The sequence below is a fragment of the Tigriopus californicus genome, chromosome 10 (assembly GCF_007210705.1).
Source record: "Tigriopus californicus strain San Diego chromosome 10, Tcal_SD_v2.1, whole genome shotgun sequence".
Lineage (NCBI taxonomy): Eukaryota > Metazoa > Arthropoda > Copepoda > Harpacticoida > Harpacticidae > Tigriopus > Tigriopus californicus.
In genome coordinates this window covers 6049140-6073665 of record NC_081449.1, presented here as the reverse complement: position 1 = coordinate 6073665, position 24526 = coordinate 6049140, and the positions used below count along the sequence as shown (strand labels likewise).

At 42.3% G+C, this 24526-nt stretch overlaps 1 long non-coding RNA gene across 1 annotated transcript; it reads left to right on the top strand.

The window, feature by feature from the left end:
- The first annotated feature begins 7702 nt into the window (after positions 1-7702).
- Positions 7703-9651, top strand: LOC131889248 (uncharacterized). The gene is made up of 2 exons (XR_009374190.1): positions 7703-8872; positions 8947-9651. It is a non-coding gene; the product is annotated as an uncharacterized LOC131889248 (long non-coding RNA).
- Positions 9652-24526: the final 14875 nt, after the last annotated feature.

Below are 24526 nucleotides of genomic sequence, written 5' to 3'. Positions count from 1 at the left end.
ATTGATTAGGCAACAAACACTTGGAGAAACCAAATAATCTATAAAAGAAAAAAAAACAGTATCCCGTCGATTTTTTTGTCTTCAACAATTCCATATTCCAACTCACTAATTTCAAATAACATCTACGCTAGACCCCCGTAAAATATCATATTTGATTCAACATCGAAATACCTTACATATCCACAGTGCTCCAGTAGTGGTCAAGCAATTCAAAGAACCAAAGTTTGGAGAGAGGTGCCTGAGCACGAGTTGGGATCGTTGACGATCCTTGCCTTCAGGGTGAAGGCGAGCCAACATTCCATTGTTTTCCTACCCAATATTCATTGTCTGTGCCCGTTTACCAGGTGATCTGTTGTCGATCTAGACTCAATCTCATTATCCGCCTTTGACTTAAACAAATGGAAAAGGCTTTTCAATGCACTCGAAGCTCATGGGGTCCATCAAACGAAATTGCCGAAGAAATCAGGCTACGAGGAGCTCAAAGTTAATTTGTTTTCCGAGCTGTTCGTTCCCTTGTTTTTTCTTCTCTTGGAGAAATACTTGTTACACTGCTTCTTCAACAATGCACTTTAACCAGGACTTTCCAGGGACTCGATGGTTATTGCATGGATGCAATGGAGGAAGGGAAAAAAGGACTATTGCATTTTTGGAGAGAAATTCCATGTGAGTGCAATTACCATCCCCATTGAAATCACAAAGTTGGGATGGGATGGAAAACCAGCCCCCACACATGTTTGAGAAGAGCTTGGAAGAGGCCATGACCAACAAATATTGTGCAGAAAGTTTCAGTTTCCAAACGAATCATCACCGTGGTATTCCGTCCAATTAAGCATTCTCAGTAGCTCGTTCACTCGCTTTGTTTTCGTGGCTTTGGATGCTTTTTGCCCCCTCTTTGGTTTTCAACCTACTTTCATCTGGTTGGAAGAAGTGGAAGAGGATCTAATTTACATGATCGTTTCTCACACGTCTCGTATACACCCTAGTTTTCTTCGCCGCATTGAAGTTTTGTTGCGACCACGCCTTGAAATCATTTAAACGAGGTTTGTTCCACAACAAAAGACCTATTCAAGAAAATAATGAGGAAAAACCTGCCAGTTTTTCGTTTTCCCTGGAGTCAATTAACGAAATGGAAACGCAGTCCATGAAATAATTTCACAATACTGAGCGGAACAATCGATATGTATTTCGGAGCAACCTCTCACATTTCATTGGCTGAAATTGGTTTTGACATTTCTTGTGGTGCTTAGAAAACAGATACAATGTATAAAGAGGGAGGTTACGGGAAATTGAAGTCGAATATAATCTAAGGAGCGATCAATTTTGGTCTCAATTGGTCTCATGATCAAATTGGCCCGGTCTGACAATCCAACCACAGAGCGGAAGCATCTTGTTACGGATTCAAATCAATCATCCAATCTTGTGGCATTTTCAGGTTCAATGAATGTCCGGATGATACGAACACAATGGCTGGGCAAAATGGATTCATGTCGAAAATACGACACGAACATTCAAAGGATTAGTTCGAGCTTCAGCCATTCACAATCACCAGGGAGCAAATTGTTTGTTTGTCAAGTAGCCCACCATTCACCGGCTTTCATCGTGGAAAACATTCCAGACAGGAAAGTCTAACTAGCCGTACTGCCTGTCTCCATAATTTGTGCCCTTGACGTTGGATGGAATTTTAAACAGAGACTATTCACCCGCTTAAAACATAGAATTATGCCATAACTCTTGCATCACCAACGATTAAGCTGTCAAATGCAGTATCAACAACTTATTCGGCCAAAACGAACCCATTCAAACCAATCAAACTAAACCAGAGTTGAGAAGCAACTCTCCCCGTCCTCAAATGACCCAGTTTGGTTCTGACCATGACTGTCTTCTGAAACGATGTTGGAGTTGTTCAAGCAATTTTCTTCCCCCAAGGTGGTCCAAGTCCACGAGTTGTCGGCCTCAGTCCAGTTGTTCGCGTCGGCATTCAATCCTTTTGTTGTGTCCCCTTCTGACTGACCCAGCAACGGCTACGAGAGAAACGAGAAAGAAGAATGAGGGGGATGTCATTGGAGAAATGTCCCTGTAAAAATCGGAATTGCCCAAAAGAGGTCAAATTGCCACGCCACACTTAGTTCCAATGGTTTAATGGGACCACTGATTGAAATCCGCCTCATGCCACAACTCGACTCGAGATGGTTTGTCCCTGATAACTGATTAGTAATCAGATAGGTATTGCTTAACTTTCCTCTATTTGTTTTTTTAGCATTCTACATTTATTGCCATAATTTGAAATTTTTTCAAAATCTTTCAGATTGTGATGAGCTCAAAAAAAATATCCTGAAGTACTCAGACAAGGAAGGAGAAAGTGAGCACGCGGTAAGATGAGCTTGAGCAAAGCCCCAACGGAGTAGTTTTGAATTTCAATGAGTGCTTTTTGAGTGGGAAGAAAGCCAATGATTGAGAAGCGATGGTCTCGTCCTCAATGTTTGAAGGAAGAAAAGGAAGCCTCCCAAAAGAAGGTGGAGAAACGGCTTTCGGTTTGTCGGACTTGAACTGGGAGTAGTGCTCCTTTCCTATACTGTGTGTGTATGTGTGTGTGCGCGAAGTAGTGGAAGAGGGATCATAAAGAACTCACGTGGGGGTTAAGGTTGTAAAACACACTTTGATGCTTAACAGCTTGAACTCGCGAGTCGTCTCCACTCCCAACTCTTGGTTCTATTACCGTGGGTGTTGGCTTTTAAGGTACTTTTACGATTATGAGGCAAGTGTCTACTTCTTTTGCATCTTGCTTACAGTACTTGCCACTTCGCGTTTGAATCTTACGTACATACGTGGTATGNGCCTCCCAAAAGAAGGTGGAGAAACGGCTTTCGGTTTGTCGGACTTGAACTGGGAGTAGTGCTCCTTTCCTATACTGTGTGTGTATGTGTGTGTGCGCGAAGTAGTGGAAGAGGGATCATAAAGAACTCACGTGGGGGTTAAGGTTGTAAAACACACTTTGATGCTTAACAGCTTGAACTCGCGAGTCGTCTCCACTCCCAACTCTTGGTTCTATTACCGTGGGTGTTGGCTTTTAAGGTACTTTTACGATTATGAGGCAAGTGTCTACTTCTTTTGCATCTTGCTTACAGTACTTGCCACTTCGCGTTTGAATCTTACGTACATACGTGGTATGCTACGTAGTATGTCGTCGTATAGTAGTAGTAGTAGAGTATGTAGTAAGTGAAAAGCAGCGGAATTTTTCGCGCGGTGGATCATCATTTCGGGTCAATCCTGACCAATGGATGCTTGGCACGGAAATCCTGTCTCGTCATGATTTTTCACTTAACGCTCGGGATTTATTATCGATCTCTCTCCTTCTCTCTCAGTCAGTGTCTTGAGGAGATGAATCTTATTATTAAGACTCAAAGAGAAAGAGAGAGAGATGAGAATGACCGGGATGATCGCCGAGATGATAGGCTCCAGAGATGAGTGCATCGCTTCAGATCAGTGAGGCTTCTCATTATTCCTCAGCACTCTAGCTAGACTCATCCGATGTCCCGGAGTACCATGTACAATACATTCATTGTACATGGTACACGCGCACACGCGCACACACGCACACACAGATATAAATGTACGGTACGTATAACCAACTTGACTTGGTCCAAGATTAGGTCCTCGAAGGATCTTTCATGAATAACTTTGACATGACTTGGAGATTTGGGATTCGGGACCTGTAGGATTTGATTAGAACTCGCCAAAGAGCAATATCCATGCGAGTGTGTTTCAAGATTTCAAGATCCATCCCGGCCAATGCGTGAAGAAACGGATTGAACATGAATTTTGGGAGCCAACCATTCATCAAATGAGAAAGTGGCCCTTGGGTACAATAACGGAAATGCATTGAGTTGTCTTTAGTGTGGAGAAGAAGGGCGGAGAGAGAAAACGAGTGAAGCGAGAGATGAATGACTGATCACCAGGCAAGATCCAAATAAATTTATCAAACTCTCATTTAGTACGAGAATGAAGTCTGAAGAATGAACAATGGTTGCTTGCTTGGTTGGGCATCGGAAAATGGAAGTTTCACAACCCGAGAGCATCGAAAAAAATCAGGACCAATTGCGGAGGATTAACCGATGGCATTCGAACGTACTGTTCACATCAGTATCTCTCGAAATGGGCTGAAATGCCCCCATCGAGGAATGATCCAACCATTTGTCATCGTACCCAAGAACTCTGACCTGAAGCAATGCTACCGATAAACTCAATTTTGCTTCAATGCCTGATTGCACTTTTTTACCATGAGCATGCGTCAGGTTGGAAAAGATAATGATTGTAAGGCAATGTAATTCAATTTGTTGTTCAAAAGTATCAAACCCCATTATAATGAATCGAATGCTCAAGGCAGCGAATTTTTTTAGGTGCTGCCCCGATATTTGGCTTCGTTAATGGTTAGCCACCTGCTTCGACGGGATGGCGCATTCATTAGCAATCATGTTGTCCATGAAGTCTTGCGTCAGAATCAAACATGTTTTGGACGGACAGACGAGGATTCGTGATACGTGCAAGTGATGATCTATCATGATCGTCCTATTCGACCAAGATAGCTTCTTAAGGCCTTTCAAGCCAATTGAATTGGGCGATATCTGTTCCATCACCTCTGCTAGGGTCGCCATATTTCTAGGTGAGTCAGGGGTCTCATTCCCACTGCAAAATAACTGTTTTGAGCCCAAATAGAAACTTCAGCAAGGACTGAGAGACTAAAGGAAGGCCGAATTGGATAAGTGGATAAAATGCAGGCGATATTTGTTCCCAATGTTGAAGGCATCGCGGGTCTTTTATTCAATTCTAAAGTTCAAGCGGAACAACAGTGCATGATGGTAGGATCCTTGGAATGATCAAGTCCCATGGCAGTCTTCATCCAAACGGAGAGGAAGAAATAAAATAGATGGTTTGCAAGCTTGCTTCCAATGTCCTGGAGTTTTAGATCGCGAAAAAATGTTCTATCTCTCCACAGGGATCGATGGTGGTGTTGGTCGAAGCGACGATTCGATCTTAACACTGAGAGAAAAATCAATGAATCAAAGGAACCATCCTCGTGGATAAACGTATATTCTCGGAATCAAAACCCATCGTTCGTGACACGTGGAAAATCCGATGTATTACAAAACTAAATGTATCACTTTGAAAAGAACCAAAGCACGCCCTAGTGTCCTGTTAGATTTTTAGGAACAAATCATGAAAATGGGAGTTCGATTGGAATGAACAAATTCTCGCGCCCCCATTTGAATCAATGTTTTAAATGGGATCGCGTGGAAATCTAGAGGACTCATTTGAGTTTCACCAGTGGACTAGTCTTCTCCAGAGACGCATTCAATTTTCCGCTCTCTTGGGTTCTCAAATGACAAACTCGGCCAGGAGTACTGAGCATGGAACACTGCTAAAATGGGAATTTGATCTTGCATCCTCCTAAATATTTCGCCGAATGCAACTTTCTTTCGCAATAGAATCCATTTCCCAAGTATCTTTGTGCAAATACTAATATGCTCTTGTCTCTCACCGAGCATGAACAGTGCAATGTGTATTGTGCTTGTGCTATGTACATCAGTAAAATGGCGAATTCTTCAGTGTACTTGAAAGACTCTCATAGAACTATCATGGGTCACAAGCCATCCAGAAAGGGGTCCAAAACCCAGGAGCAGACCTTAACATTTGGCTGCCCCAAAGGACCTTTTTATTCTTATGAGCAAACTTTCCAGTCGTTACCACTTGCTATTGCCTCTCCCTGAAGAATGAAAGTCGCTTTGAAGCAGGGAAGATCTCGAGAATTCTACCTAAAGATGGCGGGTCCAATCCGGAATTAGTAATGCTTTAGCCGCCTGACATGATCGACTAAGAGTGGGAAAAGTGTTCCCATTTGGTGGGATGGGACATTGCCATGTTGGAACGGGATCAAATGACCGAAAACCTCCCCACCAAGATCGAGTTCCATCCATTGTCGATGTGTTCTTCAAAGAGGGGGAACTTGATACTCAATTGTACTAAGTCCAACGGTGGATCCATTGTCAGAGAGTCGTCCCAAGCTCCAAAGCTCATTCTGCTCCAATGTGGAACGTTGCTGGATCACAAGTGGACCGATCCAGCCGACAAGCAGTATTCTTTCCACAAAGTAAACTTTTATGAGTGGTTCCCCATCTCAAGTACAAGGGACCAGATCTGATCCAGCTCTAAATGTTCCCGACTACAATACTAGTATAATTATATTCATGGGCTTTCCCAGTCCCAACGACCACCACGAATCAGATTCATAACCCTCGTCTCGTTCAGACAAATGATTTTTTCCCCTTCCCGACGTCGCGAGAAATCTTGCTTTCAGAAAAAGTGAGAGCCTCGTAAAAACGAAAATGCTCATGATAGCTCAAATCTGGCAGCGAGCATCCCAAAGCTTCCGTTTTCTTCACTTGATTTTGGCAAGCTTTCTTTGGAAACGGATCCAAACCTCATACCCTAAAGAACATGAACTTTTTGTGTTCTTAAGATGTACTATGTATTGTCTCTGAGGGTAAGGTATTGATTCGGATAAGAGCAGGTTTACTTGAGATTTCCTTCCGGAATGACAGTCATCTTCTCAAGTTTTTCTCCATCCATTTGATGAGAAGAAGAGGGCGGTACTAAAACGGAACTGCTCATAAACCGTAGAATTTGTTACAACACCCTCTCACACTTGACTTCCCTTGGACTAAATGGAGACCGAGAAAAATAACCTCGTCAACCCCGTCAATACAAAAATACCGTCCCGTCCCCCTAAGCGGATAAACCCAAATGAATCAAACGCAGCGTAGGTTATATGATAGGGGGGAAATTATGAAACGAATAATTTCATGAGTTTTAAAGCAAAAATGAAAAAAATATGTGCATACAATTTTTTCCTACTTTCCCTTAGCCATTTGAGCTTGTTTACACTTCTACATTGAAACGCTCAAAATGATTGTCACTTACTTGAAAATGGCATACCATGGTAAACAAAAAAAATGCGAGTAAGAAAGTGTGAGGTCAATCGAATTTAAATTGAAAACTAGTCAATGAATGAGCCAACTTATCTCAATATCATGAATATATGAATATCTCAAATGTGTCTAGTAAAAACTTTTCATACCCCTTAAAACGGTGCTTCCTATTGAGGCGACTTTTTGGGTCTAGTACGCTTAGATCTAGAGTGGAAGCATATGACCTACGCATAAAGAACTGGATGCTAAGAATATGTCAAATGTCACAAAGCCAGAGTTTCAAATCCTGTCACGCATCTCCAGTTCTCGTTGGATGCTCACTCAGTTCTTCCATATAAATATATGTTTCGAGATTGATTGGCGTGATATTGATAGGATTAACGCTTGACGTCTGTGTTATTTTGAGCCGAGTTGTAAGCTCTTTCCCGGACACAATCTGTGCCTTCATCCAATCGATGACAGGACTGGTGACGGATCGTGAAAAAAAAGGGTTAGATTCGGGTGGCCATTGAACAATCCTGTTTTGTCCATGATTTCTGACCTCCAAACGATCGCCCACAACGTTTTCCAAAAGGGACGTCCTAACCGTCAAGAGTTGGACACCAATAGATAATAACTATTACAAATATTGCAACTAGAGACCCTCTAATAGCCTCTTTCAAGTAGCAACATTTCCATTGGGTGCAAAAAGAAGATCGTACAAAACTTGATTTGATCGTTGATGTAGAGAGCTTTCCACTTCGAGCCACACGAGATATCGAGAGTGCAAGGAGCACTTCAAGTCAATGCAAGTAAACGTACATACCCCTAAATACGTCGTTGAATGCAAGACCGCGATGTTATCTTTAGGTCGTGTTGGTAATCGTATTCCTGGCATTGCAATGCATTCCTTCTTGCCCTCCTGAAGCTCTTTGGAGCCAACGATCTCGAAAGCTTTAAGCATACTACGAAGTAGATCTAGTGTCGTCCGTCCGGCTTACCTGGATTGATTTCTTCTGATTCACCTCAGTTCACCTGGATTGTGCCCAAGATCGGGTGTTATGGCGAATGCTTGACTGGTGAGGAGGGATTTGTTCCTCTTGAGTGGCAAAGACTCCTGGAAACCATAAAAATCATGTCATGCCAAGCGGCCAATTCTCCCAACCCGTAATTTGATCAATAATTTCACGGCCGGCCATCCCCAAAGTGCGATCTTCCATCCACGAACAACAAAGGCAAGCTCGCCTTCCAAGTGAGAAGAAACAAGAGGGAAGAAGAAGAAAAAAAAACTATTCATATTCGAGGGACTGGGCTCTAAAAAATTGATAATTGAGCTAAATTATGGGCCTTTGTGCTCTTCCTCGACCAGCTTCACTTCCAACTTCACTTTAAAAAATCTGCTCAATAACCGGTGGATAAATGAACTCGAGCGAGAAACTCGTCGTCGAAACGATCAACCCCGAAACGAAACGTCATCCTGAAAATGACTAGTCTGTACTGACATGTTCTATTACATTGGGTCTGGTTTCAAGTGCATCCATGACAATTCCCAATCCTCATTCCTTGTCCCGCTTCTTGCCTGAATATCCCTGGCATGTGATGTGTGATCAGTGCGTGTGTGTGTGTGTGAGTCATGGAGGATTATACGATTTCCTTCAAGGACTTCATGCACGGTTTTTGTCTCTGGACGGCCGGTTCTCTTCTAATGTGCCTAATTGTCTACATGTTTTATGAGCTATTCTACTCGAGCTCTTGGGTATCTCGTCGGGCATCTGGGATCCCCAGGATAATTCCAATGAGAAGGCAAATTGCCCAAGAAAACAATTATGACGGTAATGAGGAAGAGGTGGATCAGCAGCCATTTGATGACTTGATTCACGTCATCACGGATTTGAGGCAGAGACACCAAGGTAGTAGTAGACATCATGATGCTATTCTTCAAGCCTCCATGCCCAAAGCCATTAATTATGCCATTGAATTTGAGGTTGACGACGCTGGGCGACCCGAGAAATCGGGAGGATTCATCGCAGATATCGAATCTGCTCGAGGTGACCATGAGCACGAAGTCTTCGGCAGAGACCCCGACTCGATTTTGTCATCCGACGCGATCATCAAGAAAGTGATTGTCAAACCTTGGAGTCCAGATTAGGACACGCTTGAAGCTTCAAAACTCAAGAAAAATGTTTGCCGGGGACACTCTGACAACTCGAAAACAGCATTCAAACTCCCAAATGGACAAGGAAAAAAACCTTCCGCGAAGCGAATAAGTTCGTTCAAGCATGAAAAGAACCCGGGGATTTTGTGCCTATTTGAAAAGGTGACTTGGCGAGATGGGTGTCAAAACAGGGATTCACATTTGTCTTCCTCAGAAAATCGCTCTTTTCAAAACGGTTTTTATATCTTTTCCTCCAATCCTGAGTCAATGACGGTGCCCGACGACCACATGCAAAGCCCATTCTTGAGACCCCCGAAACTCTCGGTATTCGATTCATTGAAGACGAATGCTAAATCCCGGATCTTTTTGGACACCACCATCAATCCTGTGTTTAAACACCGCTAAAAAAACATCCCAACATATTCAACACATGGAACAATGGCCGAACTTTTAGGCCAACCCATCCTACTATCACTACCATGAAATCAACTTTCGAAACCCGGACGAGATCAGAAACCTATTTTGAACGATTGACTTTGTTGTCTAGTGCCGGTTTTTCTTTTCATTTTTCCCCCTTGGACAGACATGATACCATCTTTAAAAAACTGGTCTTAGAAAAGCCATGACTGGAAAATCATTTGGATTTGCCAACCATCACATGACAATGCTTGTCATGACTTGAATGTCCGTATTTTCATCCCAAAGGATCCTTTCCCGGTGAACTAAATTCTATTGAGTGTATCTAGAAACTTGGAAGCATCCAGTTTATACGTGGGATTGGTTTTCGTGTTGCTCGATTCTGGGTTGGATGCTCTTAAAACAGGATTTAGGCCTTTGATCACACGATTTTGGCCTAGATTCAATTGGAAACTCTTGATGTTATGTTCACTTCTTAAGGACAAACGTCCATCTGATATCAGGATTTACGTGACAGGAGCTCCAAATTTGACACCTAGAGACACGGAAACAAGGAGAGAGAAAGAGAGAAAGACTGCCTCCAAATGGAATCTTGATGGGGTAATAACGTGATTTCTAAGTTTTGCCTCCATGGGCATTGATTCGTTTTGAACTGAGATGCCATGGGTATTGTTAGCTCGTGTATGCTCAAGATATTATAACTGCGAGGCGTTTATTTGAATCAGGAAGACATTAAAGTCGCTTGAAGGTTGCCCATTCAACCCTTTAACAAACAGCGAACATCCACATTGCCAGGGCCTGATCAAATAAAACATCGTTTGAGAGCAAATAAAGGTCCACCGTTATGACACCGTTAAAATTGGCGCTGGGTTTAGGTGGGATTTTTACGATCCTGGAAACTTTTGTCACATCTGGGTCCAAAATTCACGGGGTAATCAGCACGGAAACATATCATGTTGCACCATCCCTCCAAACCAACCGAGTCTGTCCTTGAAGACTTATTTACGATCAAAGCTTTGAATAGAACATAATTGAAGGCTCAAGTCATAAATTGAACTTAAGTTCCGACCTTAAACCCTTTGTCCGGTAACATTTAGAGAAACACCATCAACCAGCCAACTGCAACCCCGGCATAAAAGGCGGTTTTTTGACTGGCAAGTGGACGGGAAGGTTGGCGAACAACCCGAACGGTCATTGGTTCAAGTCCATCTTGGCTGGGCCCTTTTGCGTCTTCATCAATTCTCAATGGCAGTCAAGGGACTCCTTCTTTTGGCGTCAAGATCTTGTGCATAAGAGCATCTCTGGCAGATTGATTAGATCTTGAGCGTCTGGCTAAGAATAATGACAACTTGAGCAAGCAAGGGTTAGTTGAATGTTATCTTAAGCGAGTTAATGGTTTTTAGCCAAGAGAAAGGACAACTTTTTACTACACACAGCCATAAATCATTTGGCACTTGTTGGAGGGCCTATTTAGGGACTTTGCGTGCACGCGTAGTTCCGCGAAACGAGTCGTCTCTCAGGATTGGATGGATCTTATCATCCGGAAACCCCCTTCGGTCAGTTGCTGATCTGCTCGAGATTGAGCCCTGGAGGGAGATTTTATTTGAAATACACCCCATCGTTCGGTTTGACCTTGACCGTGTGAAGGAGTGCGTACGCAAATAGCCTCTTTTAGTCCAAGATAGATACCTTCGGTACGGAGCCTCTAAGAGCCTTTTCAATTGAGCCTCACAAATGTATTTCGTGCTTGATTCACCCATTTTTTCGGGGGCCCTCCTTTTTGGGGAGAGGGGTTCGGGGGCGAGATGTCGGTCTGACGTTTCAAGCTTTCAATTGTCCTGGAGTGAGCGGCATTCTTCGAGTGTCAAGAGCGATAAGAAATGGTAAAAGATGTCAGACACATTAAAATATGAGAAGGTTACTACCCTCATGGTCACTCAATCTCAACTTTGCTGTTTCTCAAATCTTCAGTCTTCAAGTGTCTCTTGTTTCTGTCTACAGAATAAGATCTCGAGTTAGAGAGTGAGACCTCTGGAACTGAAAATTGGGACAATAAATGTGAGTTGTGCAGTTTCCTAATAAGGTTGGTACCGGCTAATAGGGGCTGGAATGTTATTGCCAAGCACCAAGAAATCAGCATGTGGGCATCTTGAGGGTCGTTAGATAGTGCGCTTGATCTGAAGATTATAAAAAAAAAGTGACCATGGATCCAACAGAAGGTGAAGAAGGAAGATTCTGTTCAGAGCTGTGCCAAAATAGCACAATGGAGAAACGATATCAAATCGGGCAAAAAGACAACCAACAAGGGTCAAGGACGCACCCCAATTGTTTTTCTCGCACGATTAGCCTCTTCACCTCGGGATAAATACATTGTGTTGTGTGGTGTACATTGACAAAAAAACGAGATGCTTTGGGTGCTAGGGTTGCCCTTGATTTGATTAAAAGGGGACATTGGGCAGGCATAACAGTGGAGTCATCATTGTCTTGGCCAATTATCATCATCCATTTGAACATGTTCACTCCGTGCTTTTCTAATCACCTTCCTAATCCAAGGTAATTTGTCTAAAAGGCTTTGAACATCATTCCTTGTAAGTTTAGTGTACCCTCTGTTAGACAAAAAGAGGGCATACTAGTACATATTCAGCACAGAGTAAGCGATAAAAGCGCAGAGGAAGTGTTTAAACTCACCATCATATTCATTTGGGCGAGTAAGGGATAATTTACGGCAGTCACAGTTGGTAGTAAAATGACCTTAAAATGTACAGCTTTAAGGTTCCATCGTCTAGATTAAGTTATAGTCCCTTAGTCTTTGGCTTGGTCGACCATAAAATGGATCTGGCCTATCTCCCGTCGGGAAAAGAGCCCTAAACTTCACTTTCATTCCTTCCCACTCAAAATATATGCTGAAAGTCGTCCTGTGTCAGATTGGCAACCGTTCCACACGAAAGATTTACGACCAACCCCTCTCCTCGAAAATCATTCATAAAAATCCAATAAGCAGCCCTTGGGGCATTGATTATTTCCGTCACAGATGTCAGAAACCCTTCTCATGTGCATTCAAACCTTTGTTGAAAGGCAAAGAAAACTTGCCGTTGATCCACAGAGCTTAGAATTTGAGAGTGGTGGATCGCATTTGTAGTTACTATTGTCCATGAACATTTTCATGATTGATATATAAATGTTTATAACAAGGTCAGTGGGCTGACTAGTTCTTCAAAAATATCAAGATGCCCTTTAAAAGGGTTCATTTTTCTGCAATTGAGCGCTAGTTAAGGATTGTGGCAAACTTTGAACTCGTCCATTATTTGCCTTACCTGATCAATAAGAAAGCCCAGATAGTCAGTCCACTCTAGCAAACTCTTTGCTTTTTTCCCTCTCCTAGTTGGCAACATGCACTCGCACCACATTGGAAGAGATCAAAATCTTTGAGAGCATAGGTTCGTTTTTTCGGCCCACCCTACCTACGTACATAGTAGATTGGATGTTTAGTGCTTTAAAACTCCAAGTTTTTGTGTGTGTGTCGCTTGAGTGGACTCACTGCAACATTGTAAAGGGTTTCAGCCTACACACCCAGTTACAGGTCTACGAGCATCGACGGCAGTGAGCTGGTCTCATCTTTGTCTGATGATATTGGGGAAAGGGACCACCCAGGAATTAACGCTGTAATTGCTCCCGTCAATAAGATAAACTATTTGGATCACTCCGCTCCATATGATAACCTTCAGTAGTTTGAAACTCAGTTAGCCCCTGGCAAACACAAAGAACAGTCGCGAGTCTGTTCTGTGTAGCAGAGAGACTTTTAATCTGGAAGGGGAACAACGGCAGATCCGATCTTAATTTTTGAATCATGTGCCATTTTCCAGTAACTGGTTCGACCAGAGATTTACAATTCGATGCAAACAGTGGCTCCAGTCTGAGAGATACTTTGACGACCAAGACACGTCAACTACCGAAGACGTTTATGAGCAAAAATACGAGCGCCACCACGCCAAGAATACCAAAGAGGTGCCATGTTGCGGTTGCGGTCAAGCTGAAAAATAACCGCTCTTTCTTGGCCTTTGCCAAAAGGCACATTGGGCAGCGCAGAAATAAAATTCGTTGGACAAAAGGCATAATTTGAAAGAGCGCCCCATAGTTGCAATTTTAACAAGGGTATCAGGTTACATAATAAATGATGGGCAACCTCAGGTTCGAGCGGGGCCAATCATCAAAGATCATTAACCATCTTTCTTTTTGAGCGAAAATACCAAAAGTGACATATCTTCATACAAAATCTCTTGGATACCGTCATTTCCACACCCTTCTTGGACTCCTCTATACCCTGTAGATGGATACCTCAAAACCACTGACGAATTTATTCGGTCATTCAACCAATGTATTCATTTTCGGAGGCCAAACTGGAAGTTAAACCATGCACCTGATCATTATAAAGGTTTATGATTGAGGTCGCCCAAGTCCTTTTTTCAAAAGGGATAATGCACATAAATCATTCAGTGTGTTGGGTTCAAAGGCCTGAAATCCCTCCCTAATACAGACATTCTGATCGATTGGCCATCAACTCTAGTTTGAAAGGTGATAAGAAATTGAGTTGGGACGGGGCCCAGCTCCAAATCATTACTGAAGTATAAGCCCCGCCGTCCACTTCAGCCAAATTAGACATGCGCATGGCTCGTTTACAGAATCCATAAATATGTCAATACAAGTTCTTCCAAGGGTGACCAGTAGAGCCTTGCCAAACATGAAGATATTTTTACCACCCGGCCAGGATCGAGGACCACTTCTTCGGGCTCTTTTTGCGCTTCACTTTTTCCCCTAACGAGCTAAATGAAGTGGAACTAAGTTGAAAAACTTTTTCCCCTAACGAGCTAAATGAAGTGGAACTAAGTTGAAAACCGATGGTTTAGACTCCCAGTCTGGCCGGCCAACTTGGCAACAACCGAAGATGGACTCGATCGTATTTACTACCAGACAACTCTCCAATTTGAATGGCTTGTAAATAAAGCCCCGCTGGGCACGAATTGGTTTGCCAGCCAACCAGCAATCCAAAGCAATGGCGAGATTGGTCTAAACAAGAACCATGAACGAATCAAGGCTACAACATCCCAGGCGAGTTATGAACTTGGTTGGATCCAATGCATATTACGTTCTAGTACACACGCCCATTGAGTTTGGAAATATTTTCTCAGCCTTGAATCAAGAGTAGTTTTCTGAACCCAATTCAACCGGAAAGTCGGACCATATCGTGATACAATCTTGTTTTCTCGGCTCTTTTTCACTTTGCCGAAAATAAATTGCCATGATCGTTTTCGGCATTCGCTTTCAGTCTTTGTGTATAGAAGCAAATTCACACCGAAATGGTCACCTTCCATTATTATCCTTGTTCAACCTGTCAAGCACTGTTCAAAGTCTGAAATCCTTTGACTGGGAGATTTGCAAAAAGCAAAAGGAAACATACCTGTAAAGCAAAGGCATCTGTTCAATTGGAACGAATATTTGTCAGTGCTTTCGGACTGAAAGGGGCCCCATGTTTAAATTCAAGTGGCAACTCTGATCTTGACCCCTTTTCGGCGCAATGAAGAACTCTCAAGGTTGGATGATTGAAAGAAAGGGCATCATGGATTCAATGAAGATACAAGGTGAATCCGGGCATGATCAAAATGAGAGCTCTTATTTAGAGTTTCAGTTGTGAAGGTTTCCTAACATTAAACAAAATGAAGAAAACCAGCTATTCTAAATTGGCTTTGGATTATCGAATATGTCAATATTAATGCAGACTCATACCGACAACTCTAAAGTTCAGGTACATATTTTGAAACGTCCTGAAATCGTGATTTAGGATATATGTAAATGATTGGAGTCTGAAACAAGTATTATCATTGAAAGAGAATGCATTCTAAGATGTTTCCCCCATCCTGATTTATCATTCGGACTGAATTTGAGCCCATAAAGATAGGTAATCTTCATTTTAAGTTTGGAGCAGGACTTTGATGAATATTAAGAAACCACAGAGGTTGATGTTAGAATGCGCAGCAGCACGTGGATCCAACTGAATTGTGGATTGACATTCCATCATTTTTCTTGCCCGGTTACGAGTTATCCATCCGTGGCCAAAATGGACCAATGAGTCATTTTCCTGGATTGAATTTTTTGCTATGTAACCTTTGACATTTCATTCATAATCCGTTTTCATGGTGAGGATGAGAATGAGTGTTTGCTGTCTGTTCCAAGGGCCGCAACCCCTGGTGTTAGTTAGCTTTGAATTTCCTGGTCAATTTTCCCATTGAGTGATTGCGTGCAAGTTCGGACGTGAGCGGAAGACGATTTGTTCGTGATTTTTCCACTTCCAAAGCAGCAATTTTTTACTTAACCGGTACCATGAAGGTCAGTGCAGATTGGGTGCTCTGCTCATGGATAAAAATAGATTGGTGGAAACTGGTTGTTTTTTCCTTGTCTCGCAAGTCTCACAACGACCAAAAGTGGCTAACACTCACATCCCATGATTTCATGACAATGTATGTGTTTATGCGGTCGTTATGATTATTCACCCTTTAGTTGACCTTTTGGATTTGACCAGTCTTGCAACAAAGCCAAATTCATAAACTAACCGCTAACCAACATGACAACCACTTCAACCCCTTGACCTATAGGGTAAATTTCACATTTACATGCAGTCACTATCCTGAGAGGAAACCTTGGACAAGTTCACCTTCATCGGGAAAACAGGACTCACCGCTCTTTGCAATGGTATTTGGTGGTGTCCATTTCCTTCCTCTTTATGAGTTGGTTAAGCCAAAAGACGACTCATCTGAAAATGCTGAATGCATGAGACGCAATGAAGATTAGAGCCTGCCTTAATTTTCTCATTGAATATCGTGGCTTGCCAAAAGAACCACAAAAGATCATTTCCCCCTGATTATGAAAATTAGACGGACTATTTTTTTGATGCCCCTGCTGACGCTGCTGCTGGGGTTGTTTTTGTTGTTATTGTGGTGATCGTGAGAAATTTGAGATTAATCTTTATCTCAAGTAGAAGCCCATGAAATGTCGAGAACGTGACGCTAAGGCAAGTCCAATACTTACATAACCATAATATTTTTCTTACCCATGATCAAATGGTTGGCACGATCGGGAGTGAGCTGAAGTCTTTGATCGACAAGCTAGATTCAGTTTAAAGGTCCAGCTGTAAACTGCAATGTTATGAGACGGCTTGTACTTAAAACTTGTCGGAAATCACGAGTCACGTATAAAAATTGACAAGATGGTTGGTTGAATAATATAGAGATTGAACGTCCTTCTAGATGGCGTCTCCAGATTACATCCGGAATGAGATAAGGTAGCTTAGAATATGCAACGCTGATCCTGACCAAAGAGGAAAAAAGAATATCCTCATTATCACTCCTGGGATAAGACGGGATAAGTTTTATATTGAGATAGCAGAAACTGACAATCATACACTTATCATGATAATTGGTTTAGGTCAGGACAATGATTTATGACCACCCTTTTGAGTTTTGGCATGCAGGTTTAAACTTAGTGGCAAAAGTGCACAAACCTTTTAAAGAACGTTTCTATGCAACCAATCAAGGCCTTACTTCATCCTCAAGGTACGAGTTGTCAAATTAAGAGAAGAAATACCTTTTTACCTTTCAAAACCAGCGATCGTTTAACCGAATGCATCATTTGACCTAGAGCTGCAAGTCCATGCTGCAAATGGCAACACTGTTGACAAACAACACCCGATCAAATAGTTTCGACCATCCATCAAAACTGCCTAAGATATCTTAACACAATCTCAGGGATATCTCGCGCTTGTCAAATCTCAATGGCGAGCCAGAACTAAAGTCACTACGAGGAGCAGGGCACAAAAAGGGGCCTCAAGTTCGTCAAAGGCCATCTTGGCACACGAAGCAGTTGTTGCTCGACGTCAGAAGCCGTGCTTGCCAACACTATTTACTACTCGAGTTTTTCTTGCTCGATCCCACCACGGAGTACAATTTGAATGTCCCATCACTCACAAAACTATTCAAGATGATCAGATCCTTTTGATTTTGAGGCTCTTCCTTCTCTGGTGTCCATAAGTATTCGGTCGAGTCCGTAGAACCCGTGGCCAAGGTTAGAATATTTAGTGTCTGCAGAGATGCTGCTGTATGAATCACTCAATTATCATCATCCTGATCTCTGACTCGGAACTTGGTGCAAGATTGTCGATATAGCAATCCTCTTGGTATGGTAACCGATTGGGCTGTGGTGTACATTTTGTGCTTGGGACACAATCTAAGGCAAGAGCTTAGGAGGCTTCGGAATCCGATTTAGCGTTTGTTTTCCCTGTAAGGTCACGATGAACCGTTGGGGTAATTGCGAGGTATTTGAGCAACAATTGGACCCGTAGAGATTTGGCTTTTCACCACCAAGAGAAATCCTCTCATCTTGAACAAACACATTTGTCACTCCCAACAAATAAATCACAATGCAATAGCATCTGGCTGCTAAATATAGCGAGGGCCATAACTCAAGCCTTGAATATGGTTGCCTGAGTGAGCTGTGTTGTACTGGAGATGGTTCTTCCATCCCTATGGAAACGGGCCTTTGTTGGTGATGGATGATGGTCGTTCCAATGGGCACGCAACAGATTTTTGCCCATAATTTGGCCCAGCGATATTGCATGTGTGCCCAAAACAGGTTAACTTAGATGTTGAGGCGAATCATCTTCATTCCCGAGTGTGCCGTTAAATCAGATATCCTCCCTCCGTCCAGTTAGGAGGATCAACCGTGAGCCTTGAATTGTTGGAGATAGTATCCCCTTCCCCCTCCCCCAATCATCATCGACATTTGATATTGCGTCGTAGAAAAACTTTTCCCTCATAGACAAACTCGTCGAGGATACCCGATTCATGTCCAAACACCGAAATTAAATCACAGGTTTTGGCAATGGCGACGTTAAGTGTATGCATAAAAACCTCTACCTCCTCCGATAAAGTTGTCTCAAATGCCAAAAACGGAATGAGTCTTGTGGGACTTGATTATGTTCCTTGACCAACTTCAAACTTCGACCGAGCAACGTTGTTCTGTTTGATTGATCAGTCAGGAGATAAATCCATAATCCTCCATAGATTGACAGTTTCGGCAAATACCTCACATTCCAACTCGTCCTTGCCTGTTACCGATTGTTTCTTTGCCAGCAAAACCTGGGTTTTGTTGGGAATGTTCATTCTGCTGGACATTCAATGATAGACTAAGGGTTTCCCTTCTAAACGGTTTCTGATTCTGACTAGCCAATGTTCACGTGGGGGATATTACATGTAGAAGATTGAGCCTTGAATTCCGTGCAATCGTACAATACAGACAAAGAAGGTCTAGCACTCTACTAAATGTTGAGGTTTTTGGAGGTGGCCAAAGGAGTCCGGACATTAGTAGAGGAAAAGCAGATAATGGACGGGTTGAAAGAAGACATGGATTTTGAAAGAAAGGATTAGCTCTCAAAGAATGTTAAAGGGCACCCACTCGATCTAATATTATCATTGGCTGGAAGGAAAAGGGGAACTCAGTAGGTTAGGGATAAATGGTTGGGGAAATATTTATTCTAGATCAGCATTCCTGCGGGGAGTCGTGAAATTTGTTGAGGATTATGACGAGACTTCGGGCTCCGAACTTGAGTTTCCGATAGAGCTGTTCAAGCTGATTGTGAAAAGGATAGGAAAATTGCTTGTCTGGTGCATAACTTGAATTTTTTTGGCTCGGTCATCATTGAGAGACATCTCATTGAGAATTCAGTTCATCGGGGTCGATTGCACCGGTGGTGCCTTAAGTACTTGGAGGAAGAACATTGGCAGTGGTAGTCCGTCATGCAATAAGTTGTGTATTCCATCCACTGGGGCAGCCAAGAGAGGCAAACAAATGATCATGATCTCCGACTCGGAACGCATAGATCATCATCCCAAGACAAGGTGGAGGCTTCTCCGAGAATCTGGAGAATCATAAAGATTACTTCCATTCCTCTCTTTCTCTCTCAGCAGCTCCGACTTAGACTGGAATTCTTGGGATTTTGATGATACATGGGTCGAAGAAGCTCAGACAGCTTCGACAACCCATCCGTTAGCCACATGCAAGACCACCAACAAACACGGATGAGTTGGGGATCATCATCATCATGGACGTCGTCGTCCACTTCATCCGCGGCGTTCTCTCCATCTGCTTCCAAGTCATAAGTTTCTTCTCAGGAGGACTTGGGTGTCTCTTGGATGAAACTCGGGTGGAGAGCTCTACCATCATGAGCGACCAACCCATCCAACGCCTCTGGCCATCATTTCAAGCGAGTTGGAAAAAAAGGCACTCGGATGTTCGTTCACAAGTTGTTCAAGCGTTATTAATTACCCCTGCTTGCCCACAGATGATACTCACATGCTGAATTCTACTCATCCTCTTCAGTGTTGGCAGACCCATCATCGCAGGGAGCGGTGGAAGAAGAGGGAACCCTTTGGCAGAATTGGTTGCTGGCTTGGGAGCCTTTCCACTTGAGAATGGAGGAGAACTCGTCGGCTTTTATTGATTCTAGGAAACTCCCGGTGACGGGAGAACCGACCCTGAAAAATGGCTACTAATTGCAGAGTCATAAAAAAGACGTGATGACATGTTAACGAGCTCTTGTTCCAACCAGATGGATGGAGGGTTGGACGGATGGGTCGCCCGGTAAACTGAGACGACCATTCTTGGCGGCTGTGAGTACATCGTTCATGACATTCATCCACGGCCGGAATCAAGTGGAGAGGAACAAGACCCAAGATTTATGGCGAATCTTCTTTGTCTTTGGTAAAAGATTAAATCACATGCCTATGGCACTAAATATCACTTGGCAAAATCCACAAGAAAACCTTGCATAAGCAATGACGACCACCAACAAACGTTGTTTTGACAAGGTTAAAAGGATTCTTCAAATTGTTGATGGATATGATATCTTTCTACAAGGGTCGGCTTCATGATCAGACTAAGTAAGGGTAAACGTTATTCTCCACCGATTAGTTGGCGGTGCTACTTTTTTAAACTTAACCTAACCTTATCAAACCTAACCTAACCTAACCTTACCTAACCTAACCCTACCTAACCTGAACCGATATTAATAGCCCTTAAACTCTCTCTCCAAACCTTTCTAACAGTTTGTCACAAATTTAAAAATGAGCAGAGAATAACGTTTATCCTAAGTAAGTCCTCTGCCCTTAATTTAATTTGCCAGATATCAATCGCTACAAACACCAGGAATGAAATAAGAGGTTGCGGTCTTCGCATTTTCAACCTCGCGTAAATTACCCCAATAATATCTATGATTCCCCCGCAAGTCCTTGTATTGGACCAAGGTTCAATCCACTCTCAGGCGATTCTACGCTAATATTCAAAGGCCAAAGAAAAGGCTATCTACGGCCACATGTTTGTTCTTGTAATAACACCAATGTCGCCTCGACTAAGGGGTCTGTTCCAGGCCAGAACATGTGACCAGCACCAGAAGTCAGGACAACGGGGAGGGCCTCAAAAATATTCTTGGATATCTGCACAAAGTTCTTGATAAATGTTGGGAAGATTGCAAAAGTTTTGGTACCCGACCTTTTCCAACCTGAATCCTTTCAACCTCTGGTCCTGGTCATCCTTAGAAGAGGCAACCAATGCCTGAAAGTGCAAGAAACAGGGGGGTCTTGTGAAGCTATAAAACTTTACGTTATATTTCCTCCATTTGCGTGGGAGCGTAACCTGACAAAACAATTTCTCTCAACCTCTCAATGATCGGTCCCGAAAATATGTTTAAATTAGTAAAATGAAACAGCTGATATGGAAAATAGAGACTTCAGACTTCAGCCTCCAGGGCGGAAAAGTAAACTTGATTACACTTGTTGTGGAGTCAATCCCCATCCACCATGCATAGATTAAACTTGTCATTTAAATCAATTTTACGGCTTGAATTAGCAATTGCGTTTCTAATATTGAGTCGAGAAAGTAGTACAGTGTCAGAACTATTCCAAATATGCCTGTTTCAATGTCGGTTTTCAACTCTCTTGACAATTGATATTTTAGTTGGATCCCTGGGACATCGACAGTAGGCTATCATGATTGTTTCCACGTAACAAAACTAGAGTACGTGTTTCATTTTTTGCTTTTTCGTAAAAAATGATCCTTCTATTTCAATCTGAATGTGTTTCGTTACGAGAAAGCTTGAGCCCTTCAATATACATTCAAAAACTTAGGAAGATCTATCTCTCCGTCGATAATGTGGACAATTGAATCAATGGCGATCACATCTCAATGGATTGTTTTGCTCTGTTCCAATAACATAGATCGCTCGTTCATTCTTTGTCTTGTAATGGCCGAGCAAATGAAGCTCTCCCTAGTGAGTTTCCCAACATCTTCTGCTCTTTCCCTGATATAACTAGATCGACTTGTGTCTCTTGATCCCAGAGTTCAGCTAAACATCATTAAGAAGACAATAATCATAATCGTTAAAGACGATCCCAGCGGAACCTGATGATCATGTTAGATTGGTTTTGGGACCAAATGGCAAACGTCAATGATCTCGTCGTCGTCTCTAATCTGCAACTTGTTTATGTCCAATCATGTCCAGCTAGTTCTTATGTCCTCCTACATCAACAACCATGCAGAGCCTTGAAAATGGGATTTTATCCCTCAAGTCACACCCATGGGAGTAGGGATTGCTCCTGCTCTCTCCCGTAACAATTCAAAGTACTTTATACTGTGTGTGCACATCCCACACCCACGTTCACATTGCGTTTTCGTTCCCTGACTTGGAACTCTGAAGCCCAAGATATTATCGGGGGCCAATTTTCCAGACCAAAGAAGGAAAAGGATTTGAAATCTGACATTGTGGGATTTTTGCAGCCTTTGAAGTGGCACATCTGGGGATTTTCTCCCAGGGATTTGTGTGCCACATCTTGTCTTTGAAGACAAATGTTTATTTGGAGGGAAAGGATTCCTTTTGAGGTTTGCTCCGAGTCTAATCTCGACTCAAGTGAAAATGAAAACTTATATTCAATAAACATCACGAATGCATGAGCAAGGTGAAGATTTCGGAGTTTAGTTGCAAGTTGCAATACGTACAGTATGTGCCTCAAAGAACTAATGATTTGCACCTTCGATAAATCATGGAATCTCTTTCATGCTCCAATGATCATCAAGAGATTACCCTCGAAACCATCGGTTCCACTTCCCAAATCCCCACAGCATTCAACTTGGACGTCGTCGAGAGCGGAAGAAGGAACGTACATTAATACACCTACCAAACAAGTCCCAGGATTAGTCCTAGAAATGGGGGGAGGGTAGTGGAGGCGGAGAAGGTTGTTCCAAATGGTCCATTGAGCTCCAAGGCTGTAAATCTTTTAGGACTTGCTCTGGTTTTCTTTTTGGCCCATATCCATTTAGCCTTATCCGGGATTGCTCGCATTATGCTTTGCTTGACAAGACAACGAGACCTACGATGACAAATGTTCTTTGACACGCCACCGACTAGGTTGGGTGGGCGTGTTCCACCTGGACGTTATTGAGAATCTGGCATGACGTTATTAGAGTAATGTGCTTTTCTGATTTCCATGAAGTGGCCATGTCAGTTTTTGTATGACCTGGGTGCAATCAAGATGGCTGAATTTCAGGGATTGGGATACAGTGAAATCACAAGCATGAATGTTTTCAGACTGACACGCTTGGATTGTTCTTGATTAGCAATCCGGGATGTAACAAGTCATGGAGAAATGTTATTCTATCCAGTAATAACGAGAAAGTTCAATTTCAGGTCGTATCTAATCAGAGCTTCCTTCTCGAATCGTATGTTTGCGGGTAGGACTTTTTAGATTTCCAAATTAATGCCAGCTTATCTTTTAACATGTTATCAGAGACTTGGATGATTCTATTAAACAAGATTGTGTGGTTTAAAGATTTTTTTTTTATCTAATAGAAAATCATTTCCTGTCGATTTGATGATTTAATTAAGCTCTTAAAGAATGTTCCATGTTAGATTTTGCAGACATTGGCTTTGGTATTCAACCTTTTAAAAAACATTGGCTGCCCAAGATTTGTTTTTGTTGTGATGGCTGTTACATTTGCAACTAAGTTTTGAGCAGCCTGATTTTTTGCCACCCTGTTGATCCTTTTAATGAATGCAAAGACACGTATATGTTGACATATAATGAATGTACGAATAACTGTTTATACGCTTATCCAGGCTTGTATTAGCATTTTGATTGGATCAGGGTTGTCAAGGAAGTTAGTGCAGCGCTTTACTGAACTCAATATCGGATAATGCTTGAGCCTCATATAGATGGAAGCTTTTACTGTTTTTTGTGTTAGCGTTTTTCATTCATCTTGATTCGACAAGAACCGTGCTTTTAAGAGTCCCTGGTTCAACCATGCTGTACCTATTTTACCTAAACGTACGTAGTTGAAATCGAAGAAGAATGACAAATATTTTTTCGCATTTGGGTTGCACAGTATTTCAGTGATTTCAGTGATTTCTTCAAAGCATTGCTTATTTACTGACATGTGAATAAGTCGATAGATGGTAGTTGACTAGTTCATTAACTAGAGTACCTAGCTATTTATACACAGATACACAATATTAGCGAGCATATGCTCGCCACACCTTCAAGACAGTGATTTCATCACATTTGTTGGACGAATTAGCGATTCACATCTCTTTTGATAAATTAAAAGTCACGAATTTGATATTTGATGCCAACATCAAAGGTGATAAGTCCTTTAAACCCCTTAATTAGACGCTTATTTTTGGCACAAAAACTACCCTTTGAAACTCCCCTCCTGCTCAAGGCGACAAAATCTGATGATTATTAATACCATTGCACTTGGTTTTCTGATTTATTCCTGAAAATCAATTTTTCTTTAAGTCTTTTCTCCTTATTTGACCTTAATTAAAAGAGGTAATCTTCCTCAAAAGTTCGTCGAAATTCTCAGTTTGATGGCGCCCACTCGTGCCTTGAAGGATTGA